The following is a 19,993-nucleotide window of genomic DNA, read 5'->3' on the forward strand; positions in this document are numbered from 1 at the left end:
AATGAAAAAACTTTTTAGATTTGGAAAAAGTAATAGCACATGTGTAGTGTCTGGGAGAACTGCAACTTTCAGTTAAAAGCACATCTATAGTTACAGGCACTGCTGACACACTTCACTGAGTTGCGTAATTGGATGCAACTCAATGTAAAGTTTTATTTTACAAAGTAAATGTAAAAAGTAACCCTTAAAACCACAGATTTCCTCCCCAAACTGCTTCTTGTAGCCTTGAGTTTTCATCACTGAACCATCATTAGGTTTTCCTGACTCAGTTCTCACCAGTTTCTTATTCCTTGAAGAGGTTCAACTCTAATTTTTGGGTGGTTTTTTGGTCTAAATTTGAAATTCACTGGCATATTTTCCCCATGATTTAAAGGGAGTAAATACATACATATATATTCAAGATAAGGTTTTCAGTTCTCCTTGCAAATACAGTGTGCCAATGAATTTCACAAAGACTCAAAACACCTTATAATGATATAAAAGAGAAGTTTACATGTGACTATAGACATTATACTACCTGTTGATAGTCATTTCCATTTCCTCAGAAGGAACCCTGTTGTGTGCCACAACTGCATTTTTGATTGAGAAAATGAAATTACCAGCAAGCACTACAACTTCTGTTTCTTAAAATAAGTTAGTGTTTAGTTGCTAAACTAATTCCTCCCACTTGTTTACCTCAGAAGTGCAGATGGTACACTGTAGAATGTTACCAAATGCCCAAGAAAACGCATGCTATTAAAACCATGTGTTTTTCTTGGGGTCATTTAGCAGGTGATTTTATGAGATTTTTTTTAGGAAACAATGAAGAAAAGAAAACAAAACTGATCTCCCAAGTATCTCTTTTTTTAAGTGTATTTTATTGATTGTACTATTACAGTTGTTCCATTTTTTTATCCCCTTCCTCTCTCCTCTGCCCTGCACCCCTCACCCTCCAGCATCACCCCCCCTCCTTAGTGCACATCCAAGGGCCGTACGTGTAAGTTCTTTGGCTTCTCCATTTCTTATACTATTCCTAACCTCCCTCTGTCTATTTTGTATCTACCAACTATATTTCTTATTCCCTGTAACTTCCCCCACCCATTCGCCCCTTCTTCCCCATGATAACTCTCCATGTGATCTTCAATTGTGTGATCGTGTTCCTGTTCTTGTCATTTGCTTAGTTTTAGTTTTTGTTTTTTAGGTTCAGTTGTTGACAATTATGAGTTTGTTGTCACTTTATTATTCATATTTTTTTGCTTTTCTTCTATTTCTTAGGTAAGTCCCTTTAACATTTTATATAACGAGGGCTTGGTGATGATGAACTCCTTTAACTTGACCTGATCTGGGAAGCACTTTATTCATCCTTCCATTCTAAATGAAAGCTTTGCTGGATAGAGCAATCTTGGATGTAGGTCTTTGGATTTCATGACTAGGAATACTTCTTGCCAGCCCCTTCTTGCCTGTAAAATTTCTTTTGAGAAATCAGCTGATAGTCTTATGGGCACTCCTTTGTACATAACTCTCTCCTTTCCTCTTGTTGCTTTTAAGAATCCTTCCTTACCTTTAATCTTGGGTAATGTAATTATGATGTGCCTTGTTGAGTTCCTTCTTGGGTCCAATTTCCTCTGGGCTTCCTGAACTTCTTGGAATTCTATTTCCCTCACCATATTGGGAAATTTTTCTTTTATTGTGTTTACAAATAAGTTTTCAATTTCTTGCTCTTTCTCTTCTCCTCTGGCAGCCTTATGATTCAGGTGTTGGAGTGCTTAAAGTTGTCCAAAAGATTCCTTTGTCTCGTCACACCTGTTGGCTGTAAGGGGGTGGAGCCTTAGGTATTCACCAGCTTGGGGCAAGCCTCTAGGGTGCTTTTTCACAGTCTATGGGGGAGAGGTCAGAGGGGGAACAATGCTGCTTGCTAAGCTCCATTCTAGTCCCATTTTCCAAGGAACTCTTCTGTGAGACTGGGAGTTTCTCCTGCCCTAGCAACCTCCACACTATTTTTCTGCTAGAGCTTTTGAGTCATTTGTTTCCCAGTGAGCCAGCCCCTCCTTGGCATTTCTGTCCCTCCTACCATTTTGAATGAATGTTTCTTTAACTCCTTGGTTGTTAGAATTCCATGCAGTTTGCTATTCTGGCAGTTCTGGTTATTCATTGTTTTAAAATTGGTTGTTATCCTTCTTTTGGTTGTGCAGGGAAGTGAAGCATTTCTACCTATGCCTCCTTCTTGGCCAGAAGTTCCAAGTATCTCTTTTTGCAAGAAGTATACTACACTTCTTCCTTTTTTATAGAAAATGCCATGAAAAATGTTTTAATTATCAATAGTCTATGATATATATTCATTTTAAATATTAAATAATGTGGATGTATTGTCAATGATGTACAATATATGATTTCTAAAGCTCCTAGTCTTGATTCAAACAAAAACTTCTGGTTTTTTATCATTTTATATGTGTATAAAGAATTAATAATTTAATAGTCTCATGTTTGCCAATGTTCAATAGGCTCATCTATTGATTATTGACACTTTATTTGTTTCTTTATATTTTATGATTTTTGTAGCAGCAAATAAATTAATAAATGTCACAGACTTTTAGAACATTGTCCCAACTAGATTATTAAAACACCTTGAATAGGGCAATGAAATAATGTTTTTGTGATGAGACTGGTGAGAACATATCATGAGGAAAATTTATACTTTAACCTACTCTTACATATATTTTACTACTAATAGTGATAGTTAAGTCTTAGTTCCCTACGAGTATAACAGTGGAAAATTATAGTGGTGAACTGTAACCATTCCACTGTTCTTTTAACATTGTTTCTTTAAATGCTGATTCTGACTAGTATAGCTTAAAGATGAACAGCATATTTGTGTAAGAATCTTAGGAACTGACTTCAAAAGATACAGACTCCAACCTTTAGACATCTCAGCTCCAGAAAATTTGCTGGCTGTCGACAGTGGAGCCAGGATGACGTGGAGTCTGCATAACTGAACCAGGATGCTGCACATTGGGGACCACCACTTGCCTTATCGAATGGACTGTGCTCATCTATATGTGGAGAACCCCTCAACTACCTCACTTAACTTTTTTGTTCTGTTCCCCTGTCCCTCCTTACAAAATCCTCTGCCGCCAATGACAAGGGAGATGGGCTTTGAGATGTGAGTCCCTCATCTTCCAGGTTGCCTGCACCTGAAAATAAATCACCTTCCTTTACATCAGCACCTGCCTCTCAAGTGTTGGCTTTCATAGCGGCAGGCATTTCAGATACATTAGTGTTGCATAAACTTGATTGCGTGATGAGTTCAGGTCTTCAGAAAAATAATAGAAGTTGAGTTCACAGAGCTCTTGAGAAGAAAATCTAGGATGCCCTCTCTCCCTTATTTCAACTCCAGAACTTCTAAGTAAATCGTATGATAATAAGAGGGAAATGTAAAAGTATATATGTTTTTTTCTCCTGAAATCTTTACTTCTTATCTCTACAGAGACTGAATGAAAGTTTTACATAAGGTAAAATTTGTCTTAAATTTTCAGTTTCATAATCTAGTTTTATGAGACTACAATTTTTAACAAGAAAATGCAAGAACTAAAAGGTTTCTAAAACATGTTAAGTTATAGTGTCAGTTTAAAAAGTGATCTACTAAGAATTAGAATAGAAAAGGGCATCGCAATGAGGCCAAATTCAGCTGAGATCACATTCGATTGATCTTTGTAAACTCATTTCCATCATCCAAGTATATTATTTTCACAATGTATGTGTGTGTTCCAATAAATAAAAATCTTGTTGGATTCATTTCTATCTGCTTAGATAGGGCTCGATAGGTCATGCTCAAAAGTTTTGTTGTCAAAATTAAAAAAAAATAAACCAGAAGAAAATTGTAAAGATTGGTTAGATTTTAGTAATTTAAAGAATCAGCTTAATTAACATTTTGAAGATTATTCGAGTTATTTTAACTTTATCAAAAATAAATTATCTTGATATAACGTATCAAATCCTTTATTGGAACATCAACTACTCTGCTGGAAGGTATAATTCCCTTTGATTTTCCTAGTAAATGGGTTCCTCATAAATAAGTATACATGAAACAGGAAGAGTAGAGTAAAACTTTTTTTTTAAAGATTTTATTTATTTATCTTTAGAGGAGAAGAGAAGGAGAGAGGGAGAGAAACATCAATGTATGGTTGCCTTTCGTGCGTCTCCTGCTGGGAGTTGGCCTGCAGGGAACTGGCCTGCAACCCAGGCATGTGCCCTGACTGGGAATCGAACCGCGATCGTCTGAGTCGCAGGCCCGCGCTCAATCCACTGAGCTACACCAGCCAGGGCATAAAACTTTTAAGGGGAAACTTTAATAATACTTTTCACGTGTATTTGTGATTGGTCTCTTTTTCCAAAATTAGCCTTTCACCTCTAACGGTGCTTTCTCTGTGCCTCTTGAGTAGTAGCCACTCATAAAAAATAATCTAAGTGAATTGCTGATGCACCATTTGAGTATAAGTGCCACAAGAAAAAAGATAGTGTGAGGCTGTGCTGACAAACTTGGCAAGGCTGTGGTTTTGACAATCATTCCACTGTGACATTTATCACACTGATCACCTAGGTTTTTGCCCTAGAGGATGGTGTCACAGTAATGACTGATCTATCTGGGTCTAAGCTGATCATGTTCTTTGGAGGTGAACTACCTTTTAGCATTTTAGTCAAGAATTAAAGTTGGAACAGTACCAAAATGTTTGGGTTGCCAAGCAGTAGCTACAAATTAAATTTGCAATGCTAATTCATCCCCACAAAACTTTGTCCAAATGACAGAAACAAATGACGGATACAAAAAAACTAGAAACGTATTTTTTTTTTAAATTTTGGATCAACAACTTATCTTTGACCTTTGACTTGTTTGAAACATGGTATTAAATTAAAAAGGTCATGTACCAATATCTCTGAGGGTCATTTTCCTTAACAGTTTAATTAATGACTCTGTTCTCCATTAGACTGTTTATTATAGTGGCAATTAGTACCCAGCAGGACACTCAGTTCATAGTGGTCACTCAGTATTATAAACTGTTAAATGAAACTGTGAGAAGTCGAAATTTTAATTTTGGCTGGATTGTTTACCTAAGATGGAAGGCCACATCCCTTGCACTTATCGACTTGGTTATATTTATCTGTAACTGCCTACAAAGTGAGAGACTGAAAAAGAGAAAGGCAAAAGCTGAAAGAAGTAAAACAATTGAGAACTCTAACTTCATTAACAGTAAAGATCTAAAATACTTCCTTTACTGTGGGGAAACTCTATCATCTTCATGTTGGCAGGGCATGAAATTAACTTAAATACTACCATTTTTTATAATAACTAAATCACTCTGAAGTCTAATGGGATTTTCACCAAATAGACTTAAAAATTCAAAATGACTCATTCAATACACTTGCAGCCAAACTGGGAGATATCTGTATAGAAATGAAGGAGGGTACAGTCAAATCCATAGCATAGTGAGGAAAAAGGGATGAACATTTAAATAATTATATTATTAGAGATTGTGTAGCAACATGGTTGAGAAAATAGATTCTGGAATTCAAACTGCCAAGTCACTAGTTCCAGCAAGGCCATTTAGGATCTGTACTCTGAGCAAATTACTTAACTTTCCTGTCCCATATTTCATGACCTAGATACAAGGTGACAGTGACAGAACCTAGCACATACTGTTATTGTGAGATAAATTAGTGTATATATGTATATGCACATAAACATATATATGCCAGGTTTTAAAAGTATATATAATATCATAATTATTATCAGTTAAAGTCAATGAATTGTTAGCAAGGTATAGTGTATCTATGCAGCTACAATCTAATGAATCAAGAGGTTCTTTTGAAATTTCTGTTGCATTAACATTATTTTAATAAAGTTTTTTGCTGAAATATATTAGATATGCCCAAATCTTACACATATTACATCAAATTATATGCACATCATACAGTCTATCTTACATATGATTATAAAATACATATAAATATTTAAATCAATTTTTAAATTCTTCTCCAAGGATAGATATGTTCATTGATTTTAGAGAGAGAGTAAAGGAGAAGGAGAGAAAGAGAGAGAGAGAGAAATATTAACGTGGAAGAGAAACATCAGTTGGTTGCCTTCTGTATAGGCACGGACTAGGGATCAAGCCCACAGCCTAGGTCTGTGCCCTGACCTGAAGGGAACCCCTGTGACCTTTCCATGTATGGGATGATGCTCCTACCAACTGAGCCATCTGACCAGGGCTCAAATGATATACTTTTGTATATCATTTTTTAAAGGTAAATGCTTATTTCCATTATTAATTTTATTCCCCATAAGAAAAATCTTACAAGCCAAAAATGAGTTATAGATCGTATAACAACTCTTCATACTCATCTATGAACTATGATAATAAACAGGCCACCATCATGCATGATTTTTAAATCTCATATAATCTCATCACATATTCATGATGAGTTTAAGAAAAGCAGTTCATTTTCTGTCTGACTGCTATAACAATTGCAAGCTCTGGAGAAGAACATAATTGTTAGTTTTTACTGATAGTTATCAATCTTTCTTTATAGTTGCTTTCAAAACTATGACTTGATGAGAAAAATAAAGCTATTAAGATATTAAAATTTGAGTTAACTCCAGGATCTAAATTTTGGGGGATGTGGATACCAGAATTTACTGCATTGACATTGACAGATATTTCAGTGGGAGTCTAAGGACAACATTCTGGCTTTTCTGAGCTCATAAATGAATGCTTATTCAGGAATTTAAACAAGAAATGTGTAGGACATTTATAGCAACTCATGTTTAATATAAAAAATCCTCAAGTATTTTTTTAAGATTTTATCTATTTATTTTTAGAGAGAGAGGAAGGGAGAGAGAGAGGGAGAGAAACATCAATGTGTGTTTGCCTCTCATGTGCCCCCCACTGGGGACCTGACCTGCAACCCAGGCATGTGCCCTGCCTGGGAATTGAAGTAGTGACCCTTTGCTTGGCAGTCTTGTGCTCAATCCACTGAGCCACACCAGCCAGAATGAAATCCTCAAGGTTTATCTTGAGTTTTTACAAGTGAATTATAGTTTCCAGTAATGGTAGTATCCTGCTGAAATGCAAGACTGATATCAGATTTTTAATTAGGTAGTCCTCAGCAGGAGTCCGGAAATATGAGTTTGGGTCATGGCTCCTCTTCTAGATTGGTTACGGTCCTTCTGCACTCTTAAACTAAGGCAGAATTTTATCACATGGACTGTTGGCAATTGATCCTACTATTTTCAAGATACTCTGGTACTTGAGAAAAATGTGAATGTGTTAAAAATTTATATTGTATTTTCAAATGTCAGAAGATGAAACTGTCCCTAACACTACTTAGTCTTAACTGGTGTTTTTCTACACCCTCTCTTTCATGTGCCCCGATACACAGCTTCCTTGTCCTTTCTTTTCTCATTACCCTCAGTGTATTCTGACAATAATGCCTTCTTTTTCCAGTGTGTAGGGCCTGTGGTGGAGCAACTAAAGATCAAAGAGAAAAATCACGGCACCCTGCTCTGGTACCCTCTACACAGCGTGGCTGAACCATCGATCTCCCCAGTGCATTCCCACTCCATTGATCTCACCCAGATTTTTGTGAATTATTGTCCAGGATAACTCAAAATTAAGTAAAACTCTGAAATTTAGTATTTCTTTCTCTAAAAATATATAAGAAAACTTTGGAGGTAGCTTGCATGTTTTCTAAAGAGTTATTTTTTTCATCACAGAGGCTGTATTTCAAAACTCTTAAAGAAGTTTGCACTAAGGAGGAAAAATAAAGAGCTTAAAGGGCACCTCTACCACAGTTAGTCATGGGCAAGAGAAATACGAGGTAGAATTAGCAGTTGGTGGCAGCAGAAAGGCAAGAAGCAAATTCAGTCACAAACTCACACTGAGCAACAATGTGTTCTGGGAATACAAAACATGAGGGTTTTGCTGTCCTTGAAGGCTCACACTCATGGGGAAAATGCAGGTAATAGAACAGGCAGATGAAAAATTCGGGAACAACTAAGATGCATCCTTACGCTAAAGGGACTACATGAGCCGGTTCTTCAATCCTAGACCCTCTGAGCTAAGGGACGAGAAATTGTCAATCTCTCTTGCCAGCAGGTGGGGGCAGTGAGAAAAGTGTGCAAGTAAAGAGATAAAGAGATTGGTACTATAATTGGGAGGAAAAAAATCTTTTATAAATAATTCCTTTATCTTGTTTTTAAATCTTAAAGATTATTAGAAGGGAGTATATCTCAATTATATGTTGGTTAATAGGTTTTTACAGGTTACCTGAACATCTAATTGTTATACTTAGCAATATTAGTAGAAAAAAATTTATTGAGACAAATTTGAAGAATAATTTTTTCCACAGTTCATACATTTTTCTGTAGTCTCTGTATGATGAGAAATTTCTATAAGACCATTTTTCAATCATATCTTTATCCTAGCATAATTATACATACATCTTTAAGGATGTAATATGTTTTTTTTTCAGCAATGCCATTTATAAGTTAACCTTTAAAAACCTAAAATATGATAAAAGGTACATAATTCTTTTCTACAGAAATTACCATGTGTTTTGGAGGAGAAAGATAAATTTTATGGTGTTTAAGTATGTATGCTGAGGGGGGGTGGAGAAGAGGAAGAAAAAAGTTCAGGGTGGAACCAAATTAAATAGGAAAAATCATTTGTACTAGAAATGCACATGTGATCAAATGTATGCATATGTGTAAGTTACATATATGAACATTTATTAAATTGTATTAAAAAGTGTCTTAAAAAGATTCATATTTCTCAAGCAACTAGAAAAAATAAAAAGGGTAATTAACAAACCTTTTTTAGGACTAAAGGTATCTTTCATTATCTAGAATGCATCCGGAATAAATATCTGTTGCATCATACATTGCCTATATGCTCTCATATCCCTATATTAAACTTAAATAAAGATAATTTATTTGCTATTACTTTAACAGATATATGTTGAGTTCTTACTACAAGCAATGGATTTAAAATGGAACAGCTGTTTTTCACGGCGCCTTGGAGGCAGTTGGCTGCTTCAGGATGAAGTTGAACATCTCTCCCAAATACTGGCTGCCAAAAATTCACTGAAGTAGATTGTGCAACACAAACTTCATACTTTTTATGAGAAGTGTATGACGACAGAAATTGCTGGTGGTGCTCTGGGAAGAGACTGGAAGGGTTATGTGACTCAAATCAGTGGTGGGAACAACAAACAAGGTTTTCTCATGAAGCAGTGCACCCTGACCCATGGCCGTGTCCACCTGCTGCTGAGGGGGGGGCATTCCTGTTATTGGCTGAGGAGTACTAGAGAGACAAAGCACAAATCTGTTTGGGGTTGCACAGTGGATGCCAGCCTCGGTGTTCTCAACTTGGTCATCGTAAAAAAGATATTCCTGGTCTCACTGATGCTACTGTTCCTAGTTGCTTGGAGTTCAAAAGAGCTGGCAGAATCTGCAATCTTTTCTTCTTCTTTTTTTAAAATGTATTTATTTAATTGTTGTTCAAGTACAGTTTTCTGTCTTTTACTCCCAACCCAGCCCCGCCCCAGTGCAATCGCTTTAATCTCTCTAAAGAAGATGCCTGCCAATATGTTGTGAGAAGGTCCCTAAACAGAGAAGGCAAGAAACCCAGGACCAAAGCACCCAAGATTCTGTGTCTTGTTACCCCACATGTCCTGCAATACAAATGTCAGTACATTGCTCTGAAGAAACAACTCACTAAGAAAAATAAGGAAGAAGCCACAGAATATGCTGAACTTTTGGCTAAGAGGAGGAAGGAGGCCAAAGAAAAACACCAGGAACAAATTGCCAAGCGATGTGGGCTGTCCTCTTTGAGAGAGAGCTTCTACCTCTAAGTATGAGTCAAGTCAAAAAGGAGATTTTCTAAGTGCAACAAATACATAAGAACAAATATAAAAACAAACAAACAAAAATAAAATAAAATGGAACACCACATTTCCAAATCCTTGTCCTTGTAAAGCTTATGTTCCAGTGCCAGAGAAAGAATACAAACAAAAATAAGAAGGTAAATATATACTATTTTATTTGGGGATACATTTATAAATAAAAAATTAGGGAAAGCAGTAGAGAATACTGGGAGCGTTGCAAATTACTATTGAATAACAAAGGCAAAATACTATCGACCCTCATGCTAGGGACTGGTATCATTAGCTTGTTGCTCCTAGGCAAGTCAGATTAACTCAGGATCTCATTACAGTAAGAGGTTTCCCTCAAGTGTATCTTATGTATGTTTGGACATTTTTATTCAGGATTTAATTTATTCTTAAGCAATAATTTGGCTTACAGCATTCAGCCTAAACAACTCAAGACTGTGAAAATATTTTTCTTCCTTCCATTTCCCTTTAAGAGTAACTGTGGGCAGAGCTGCCGTAAAATACCAGATGGTAAGGAAAGAGCCTGACACCATCTTTTCTTCATCTGCGTCGCCAGGGCACTAGTTTCTCATTGCACAGGAACTGGGAGTTTCCAGGCCTCAGATGTGGTCACAGGCATCCTCTGCTGACTACTACAGATTTCCCTTCAAATGAACCACAGGAATGTTTATTTCGTAATAATCAGCAACAGCTTCTCTTGTAATGTGTTGTTTTGTTTTTACACGTAGGCTGGCAGTACTGGTCCCAAATTCCAGCCTTAACCTGCAGGTCGCTTTCCCTACTGGAGTTTTAAAACCACCGATATTAAGTTCATTGTTTCTAACGCTCATCAAGGGCTACAAAAGAAAACATCTTCCAGAGTTTTGAGAAAGCATGGCAACCCAGGTTTTGTGCATATTGACGATAATTGTAATGATTTGGCCAACTTCTTTATTACTCACATTGTTACATTATGATACCACCTAAAGTGACACACTGTCTAGTGAATATGACAGAAGGATCATCTCCATCCCATCTAAGCTTAGAAGCAGCTTAGACAAACTTTGGGAAAGGGTCCATTTCTACTAAGAGGGTCGTAAAAGCAGCCATTAATATAGCTTCAGAGGAATAAACCTTCCTCTATGCTTCGAAATACATACTAATGGGTAAAAAAAATACACGGTAATAAGTACAATTAATATTTTATATTGATCTAATTCTAAATAATTTAGGTAGGACTATGAAGTAAAAATGATGTAAAATTAACCACACTCCAGTGAAAGGAAGAGAATGTAGGCTTAACCAAGGCGGTGGCTTTTCTATGTAGTTCACCGTGAACAATGGCTCACACGCAAGAGGCATTCAATAAAAGTTTGATTAGTAAGTGGAAATTAGTACCCGCCCTTGTCAAATAAATCTATTAAGATGTCAAGGTCATACCCTTGGAATTTAGAGGATCATCCTTTCTATGAAAAGAAAATAGTTATGAAATAAATTGAATAATTTAAAAAGCACAACTTAAAAATGTTAGTGTATCATCAAATGCTTGTGAAATAAGGTATACATCTAAGAAATAATTTATTTTTTAAATCCTAAGCAGGAGGTATTTAAATCCAAATACATTTTACATTAGTTATATCATTATACTATGATATTTTCTTTATTTACTCAATAATCATCTTCATATATGCGAACTCAAATGTTTTATTTTGTTTATTTTTTATCCTCACCCGAGGACATTTTTTCATTGCTGTTAGAGAGAAAGGGAGACACGAAGGGAGAGGGAGAAACGTCGATCTGAGAGAGAAATATCCATTGATTGGCTCCAGTATGTGGCCAAACTGGGGATGGAACCTGCAGCCTGGGTATATGCACTGACCAGGAATTGAATCCACAGCCTTTCAGTTACAGGACAGCATTTCAACCAACTGAGCCACACTGTCCAGGGGGGAGCTTGAATGTTTTTGACTCAAGAATGAGATTAGATCTGGCTTTCTTCAAGTACCATACTTTTAGAAAAAGATAACAATTGAGAAATAAGTTGTGAACAGGCTTTTAAATACCAGATCAAGGGCTCTGTCAGAAGTTCTTCACCCCTGCCCTGGCTGGTGTGGCTCAGTGGACTGAGTGCTGGCCTGCAAACCAAAGGGCCATTGGTTTAATTCCCAGTCAAGACACAGGCCTATGTTGCAGGCCAGGTCCCCAGTAGGGGACATGGGAGGGGCAACCGCACATTAACGTTTCTTTCCTTCTTTTTCTCCCTCTCTTCTTTCTCTCTAAAAATAAATAAAATCTTAAAAAATAAAAACAAAAAAAGTTTTCCAGCTCCTACCTCCTTGAAAAAACCCTGGTTTTATTTATAGCACTACAAAAGACTGGCTATAAAAAAGAGATTTTCCTCTTGCATAAAGCAGAGAAATAGTTGCATACACCTAGCATTTGGCATTGGTGATTTTGGAAACATTAAATGGGTGTCCAATTACTCTTCTTCCACATCTTAGGGTTTCCACTTGGTTCATTCTTCTCTCCCATCAAACACATGGAAAAGAGGGCTCTGTTCCTAAATGTCCACTGTCCCTGCATAGAATATAATTAAATGACAGCTAGAAAAACCCCTTTCCTTTCTAAACTGTGTAGAGCAGAGCATCTATGTCTAAGAAATATCTATATTATCAAAGAACTTAAGATGACCCTAAATACAAAGAGAATTTAAATTAATGATTCTTCACACCACTATACATACAGTTGGAATAAAACTTGCTGTTCTCAAATGTAAGAGAATCACTAAAGTGATTAAGTAAAATTCCTCTTAACACTAAATTTAGAGGAGATATCTGTTGAATATGTTTATACATGTTTCATCCAAACTTAAACTGGAAATTGTTAACGTACATTAGTAAACATCATGAAATAACTCAGTATAGGATCTTAGCATGTCAGGCATGTTTATCTCACAGTGTTTTCTGAGAACATAGCAACTGATGTATTTATATAATGAATTATGCTTTACATGTATTAAAGTTTCCACTGTAAATTCTTTATGTGTATTAAAGTTTCCACTATAAATTCTATGAATCTTTTTAGATATAGGTGCTTTATAATGATAACTTAGTATTTATTTTTAGATGAATTTGTTGAATTAGACCTGTTGGCATGGTTCACTTGTCATCTTATTTGGGACGCTTTATGTGATTTAATTGTGCTAGAGCTGATCTAAAAGTATGAAGGCTGTTCAAATGATAAACTAGTACTTTAAAAATACATCCTTTATACAAATAAGACATGCCTATAATTTTTATAATATATGTTTATTTTATAGCAGTGTTTTATCCCACATTCTCTCCATGAGATACGGTAATTTAAATTAAATAATAAAGTGCACTAAAAGACCTTGCAATATGTAATACTCACTATAGTTAGTTCCATGGGGGAAATGAATGAGCCCTCATGTCTTTTTTGAGGGACAATGCACACATTTCTATTCAGACCCTTTTGTGATGAAGTAGTTTTCCCACCATCAGGAGTGTGCTGATGTAAAAACCCAGTAGTTCTTCGCAGTATCCCAGATAAAAGAACTACAAAGGGATAAAAATTGTAGTGAACATTTTATAATGAGTCATTTATAAGCAGTTTGTATTATATATTATCAGTTGTTAATGAACTGTAGATGAAATGTATGGCAATGTGGTGTTAGTAGTGGATATTTTCATTGGACATCAATTGAAGTGAAAGATCCCATGTTAATTATTCACTAATTTGTTCAACATATAGACTCAGTATTTCAAATCCAACTCTTAAAAATTAAAAATAAAAGTGATAGGCTACGCTGTTCTTGAAGAACTTTTAGTTTCACCAGGTAACTAGGAAATCCACGCAGAAAAGGAAAGACACACATTGACAAGACCGATTTGAACTTCAGGCTTTCTAGCTCTAACTGGTACTTTCATTCTCTTCGCATTTGTCAGCTCAGACTCAAGTCATGTAGGTCAGTTTACTGTGTCTGCACTCTAAATGGACATCTGCACTTGGAGAAGGGCCTGATTTTTCTGCATGCTCAGTATTGATGTGAGTCCCATACCCTCTGACTTACTTTTTTAAGAAGATGAGTCTTCTATGTCTTAGATATTTTCATGAATAGAATTTCCAAGACTCATAAGAATCATTAAAAAATGCACTGGGATGTTCCAAAGTTTTATAAAACTGCTGAAACTCTCTTTAATGTAAGCGACAGCCAGCACTTTTTGTGAAGGCAGCTGTTTTTTGATGTTATGCATTTACACAAGAATATAATTAGCATTTTTAATGTGTATCTAAATTTTAATCCTATTCCAAGTACTGATAGATCTATCATAAATATGAAATAAAAATGAAAACAACTTTGCATATTGTTTATGTACCACATGCAGACGAGGTGCTCATTTCGGACACATAGCCCATCATATTTTTAGATGCTCTACAAGGCCTCTGGGGATAAAATGCTTATTCATCACACAGAGTAGTGACAGCTGTCTACACTGTGGACTAAATCATAAGTGTAGTTTATCACCCCTTGCCTCAATCATTAACGATACAGACATTTATAACAATAGAGGTCAAGATTTGATTTCTGCATATTTGAAATTTTGAAGCTTATAAATCATATTTTGAAAGTACCCAGAAATTCCCTAAAAGTTTAAAAATTTTCCTGAATGTTCTCAAGTATTTGTCATCAAAATCATTGGGCTCAAGTCCCAGAAAAATTTAGACCTAAACAGTTCTGTCTAATGGAGACATGAATAATTCCCAATCAACAATATTCTTATTCCCAGAATAAGAAAATTATATCAACTAAATTATATGAAACCATAATTTTAACAATATAATTTTAATTCATGAACTTGATAAAATTCTAATTACTAAATTCATCAACAAAACAGAACTTATGCTAAGATTTAAGAATTGAAGGTAAAGTGTATAAATTTGAATACATGAAGAAACATTTATATCAAATATGTTCACCTAAATAATTTATTTGAAATATAAAAATCTTTCATTTTATTATTCATCTTGTGAATATTTGCATATTTGTTACATGAAATGCAAAATTTAGTTAGTTAATATACCCTCAAAACTCCATTACACAAAAAAGTTCTAAAATTCTCAATTCAAGTAATAAAATAAAAAAACTCAAAGTTTGACACTGCATTATGACTGAAAAGATCATTTGTTCAGTTTTGCAGGCAGATGTAGTAGTTTAATTTGTTATATTTAAAGACAGACTTAATATTAGAAAACATAACATCATTTTCTAAGTAGAAATGTTAATGTCTTGCCCTTAGAAATTGACAGTATACACAATGTTAACAGTAGGGAATAAGAAGTTTATACGAGGGGGAAAGGTTAGGGACAGAGCTTTCTATCTACTAGAGATAGAAGAGACAGTTCATTAGTGTCTAAATACACCAAATTGGCAGTGACATGGCAATTAAAGCCCTGAGCTCCTGGGTCAGGTCAGGTATGTGATTCCAAACAGTGGAGAAGCCTCCCCTTTGTGGTTATGATGGATGAGAAGGCAAGTCAAACTGCCCGAGAAGCTAAAGGAAAGATTCTCCTTGCTCCCAAGAGCAAAAGGTCAAGTAAGCAAGAGGTGAAGTTTTGAAAAGTGGAGGAATACCTAAAAAAATGTTGAGAGAATTGGTACTGCCAAAGTAAAATTATTTAAAAATAACTTATTCCAAATCAGAAAATAAACTAACATGACATAGCCAAGCTCGAGTAAATGAGTGTCTTCTTAAATAGAAACAGGAAGACTTTTCTTAAGTGCTGTATGACATAATCACACCTATCGGAAGTTATTTTAGCTATTCTGAGCTTAAGATTACAAACTCAAGAACTTAGCTTTGTTGCTTATGAATTCACAGGAAAGTGAGTTTCTGTTTTTTTGAAGGTTCCTACTACTGTTCTCAAAGCTATTTAAAAATTATTATAAGAACCTGAAATTGGTCCTAATTAGATAGATTTTACCCAGTAGTCATTAAAAATGTATGTAGTGTTTTGTTATAAACATGTTACTCATGTTAAAAATAAATAAAAGGAGGACATACAGAGGATCAAGAGACACATGGAAAGATGCTCAATATCACTAGCTATCAGAGAGATGCAGATTAAAACCACAATGAGATACCACTTTACACCAGTCAGAATGGCCATCATAAACAAAGAAACAAACAACAAGTGCTGGAGAGGTTGTAGAGAAAAGGGGACCCTAGTTCATTGTTGGTGGGATTGCAGACTGGTACAGCCACTATGGAAAACAGTATGGCATTTTCTAAGAAAACTAAAAATGAACGTGCCTTTTGACTCAGCAATTCCATTGCTAGGATAATATCCTAAGAACTCTGAAACACCAATCTAAAAGAACCTATGCACCCGAATGTTCATGGCAGTGTAATTTATAATAGCCAAGACTTGGAAGCAACCTAGGTGCCCATCAGTAAATGAATGGATCCAAAAACTATGGTACATTTATACAATGGAATTCTATACAGCAGAAAGAAAGAAGGAGCTCCTACCCTTTGCAACAGCATAGATGGAGCTGAAAGGCATTATGCTGAGTGAAATAAACCAGGCTGTGAAAGACAAATACCAGATTATCTCACCTTTAACAGGAACATAAACAACAAAACAAACAAGCAAGCAAAATGTAACCAAAGACACTGAAATAGAGAACAGGCTGACAGGGACCAGAGGGGAGAGGGGAGGGAATTTCAGGGGAAAAGTTGAAGGGTTTACAGGAACTAGTATAAAGGGCACATGGACAAAAACTAGGGGGGTACAAATGGGAGGGAGGTGGGGAGCACTGAGGGGGTGGGCTGGGATGGGAGCAAAAGACAGAAAACTGTACTTGAACAACAATTAAATAAAAATAAATAAAGAAAGAATTGATAAATAAAAATAAATAAATAATGCACAATTATTTATAATTGTAAATATAATATAAATATGTGTTTATGGCACCAAATGTGCAATGCTCTGACTTCTGTTTGAACAATCACAAATTTTAAGTTACTTGAAAATTTATGATTTTGGTATAACACATTTTTAGTCCAAAAATATCATGTGGATTCTTTGCACACTGCAAATAGCACATACTTATTTGGCTTGAGGGAATTGTTTGGTGAATTTATTTTATATGTTTACTTTTTAAAACTAAATAATATTAGAACCAAAACATTAGAAAATTTAATTGCTCAACAAGATACTAAAAATACAACGTAAGAAAGAGAAGGTAGATAAATATGATAAAGAGTAGAAAGCAGAGGAAAAGAGCATAAAATTCTATATTTTGTTTTTAATATTTTCTTTTCTAAATATTTATTTATTTATTAGTCATAAGAAGACAGGGAGAACAAGAGAGAGAGAAATATCAATATGAAAGAGAAACATTGATCAGTTGCCTCCTGAACCTGTGACCGGCAACATAGGCATGTGCCCTGACCTGCATAGAACTTCAACTGTTTGCTTTGCAGAATGACACCCACCAACTGAGCCACATCGGCCGGGGCTGGAGTTTTAAATGTTACTAATGTGGTTTCTACAAAAGAATTGACAAAATATTTTTTACACGCTTCTAAGAGACAAAATCCAAAACTAGGTTATCTAAAAGAAAACCATTTCAATACTTCTCTACAATTACAATTGCATTTATTGTAGTTCAACTAAAAAGATGCAAATTAAAGCCACAATGAGATACCACTTCACACTAGTCAGGATGGCCACCATTAACATACCAACAGACAACAAGTGCTGGCGAGGTTGTGAAGAAAAGGGAACCCAAGTGCACTGTTGGTGGGAATGCAGACAGGTGCAGCCACTGCGGAAAAAGTACAGAACTTCCTCAAAAAACTAAAAATGGAATTGCCTTTGACCCAATGATTCCACTGATGGGATTATACCCTAAGAATCCTGAAACACCAATTCAAAAGAACCTATGCACACCAATGTCCATAGCAGCATTATTTACAATAGCCAAGTGCTGGAAACAGCCTAAGTGCCCATCAGTAAATGAGTAGATCAAAAAACCATTATACATTTAGACAATGGAATACTACACAGCAGAAAGAAAGAAGGAACTCCTATCCTTCTCATCGGCGTAGATGGAACTACAGAGTATTACGCTAAATGAAATAAGCCAGGAGGTGAAAAACCTACCATATGATCTCCCCTGTAAGTGGAACTTCATCAACAGAACAAATAAGTGAGCAAAATAGAACAAGAGACATGGAATAGAGCGCAAACTGATAGTTAGCAGAGGGGAGGGGGAAAGGGGATCATGGGAGAAAAAAGGGGAAGGATCAAGTCAAGGAACATGTATATAAAGGACCCATGGACAAGGACAATGGGGTGTGGGGGTAGGGGGAGGATGGAATGTGGGAAGGCAGAGCAGGGGAGAGCAATGGGGGAAAATGGGGACAACTGTAATTGAACAACAATAAGAAAAAAATTTTTAACTGTTTATCTTAGTTAAATACAGTTGAACTAAGTTGAAACTGACAAATGATTCAGAAAACAATAAAGTGACACGTTACGCAAATATGTTTTCTCTAAGAACTCTAACTGGTGTACAGAGAAACTACATTTTCATGTAGTGTCTGAACAAGATTAGATTGACTAGAAGTTCTTTTTAGTTAGGAAGCAATTCAGAAGCCTAGAACTATGACAATTTACTATGCTTACTTCAGCACAAGTTAGAAAATATTTTGTTTTCTTTTATGTGACAACACTGCTAATGGCAGGCAAGAGTAAAAAAATGTATATGTTATGTCATTCTTTAATAGAAAATATAAATAATAATTATTGCAGATTATTTATAAAAACACATTAAATCAATGACATACATATTTTACATACCAATTAATGACAATAAAATGTAGTAAATCTTAGGCATTAGAAAAAACGGGCATTTATCAATTTTAGAAGTCAACAGGCTGATCTACACCAATATTAATAGGATATATAATACAGTTTTTATATTTTAGTCTACACAAATAAAAACTTGAAATATCAAAGCATGTACCAAATCATATTTGTATATAAATGCTTTATGGAATCTAAGAGGCATTGAATAACAAGTTGTTATGCAAGTAATGATAATAGGTTTAGTGAAAGAGGAAATGGCCTTTTCCCCCCTCGACATAATGGGCACTGCCACCTAAATAATAAGATACTCACCAAGACCTCTCGAAGAAAGACCACTGCTCCAGTGAATTCAGCATTTACTTCACTTTTGGAAAACTGAACTTCTTTCATATTAGTTAAAACTGTTTGTCAGCTTGTAGGCTTTTTATACTGGGATAATTGCGTAAATTTTGCTTATAAGAATTAAAAATAAATTAGTTGAACTAGTTGAAGAGAAATAATCAATGTGTTCAATTAGACATTATTATGTGTTTTTTTTTTTATTCTCACCTAAGGACATTTTGATTTGCTTTTTTAGAGAGAGAGAAGAAGGCAGAGAGGAAGGGAAAAAGAGAAACACTGATGTGAGAGAAGCCTTTATTGGGTGCCTTAGTATGCACCCAGACTAGGGATCTACATTAGGACTAAGGATTGAATGCATCTGGAATAGGGGTTGCATGCACCTGTGCCTAGACTAGGGATGAACTTGCAACCTAGGTATGTGCCCTGACTGGGAATTGAACTCACCACCCTTTGGTTATGAGACAATGCTCCCACCGGGGTTATTATTGTGATTTTGAAGGATTTCTTCTTTCCCATCTCTAAGGTTACCTTCACTATCCTGCTCCTCTCATGTGATATAGAAATTATTAAATAAATTCTTCTATGCAAGTAGCTGCTCAAGAAAGAAGGGATAATAATAACATTGCAAAAATAACTTAAAGGATAATGTTTATTATTTTTTTTAAAAAGGCCACCAAATTTTTAATTTTAATCATGAAAATGTCAGCTATGCCTGAAGATGGGATAGAATTCAATATTTCAACTGAAGAAGTTGGCCCTAGGCAGACACCAGAATAGTTATTTATCTTTTGAGGCAGGATGGTAAAGGAGGAGGTAGGCAAAACACAGTTGTATCATGTGGAAATTCCATTAA

The 19,993-nt window shown here is 35.4% G+C and overlaps 1 protein-coding gene and 1 pseudogene across 4 annotated transcripts in view; one reads left to right on the top strand and one right to left on the bottom strand.

The window, feature by feature from the left end:
- Nucleotides 1-19,993, bottom strand: part of ROBO2 (roundabout guidance receptor 2) — a 1,307,581-nt gene that overhangs the window by 701,405 nt on the left and 586,183 nt on the right. The window lies entirely within an intron of this gene.
- Nucleotides 9,091-9,931, top strand: LOC118995706 (40S ribosomal protein S6-like; annotated as a pseudogene).

This window comes from Sturnira hondurensis, unplaced genomic scaffold (genome assembly GCF_014824575.4).
Source record: "Sturnira hondurensis isolate 20B ecotype Veracruz unplaced genomic scaffold, ASM1482457v3 Scaffold0010428, whole genome shotgun sequence".
Taxonomy (NCBI): Eukaryota; Metazoa; Chordata; class Mammalia; order Chiroptera; family Phyllostomidae; genus Sturnira; species Sturnira hondurensis.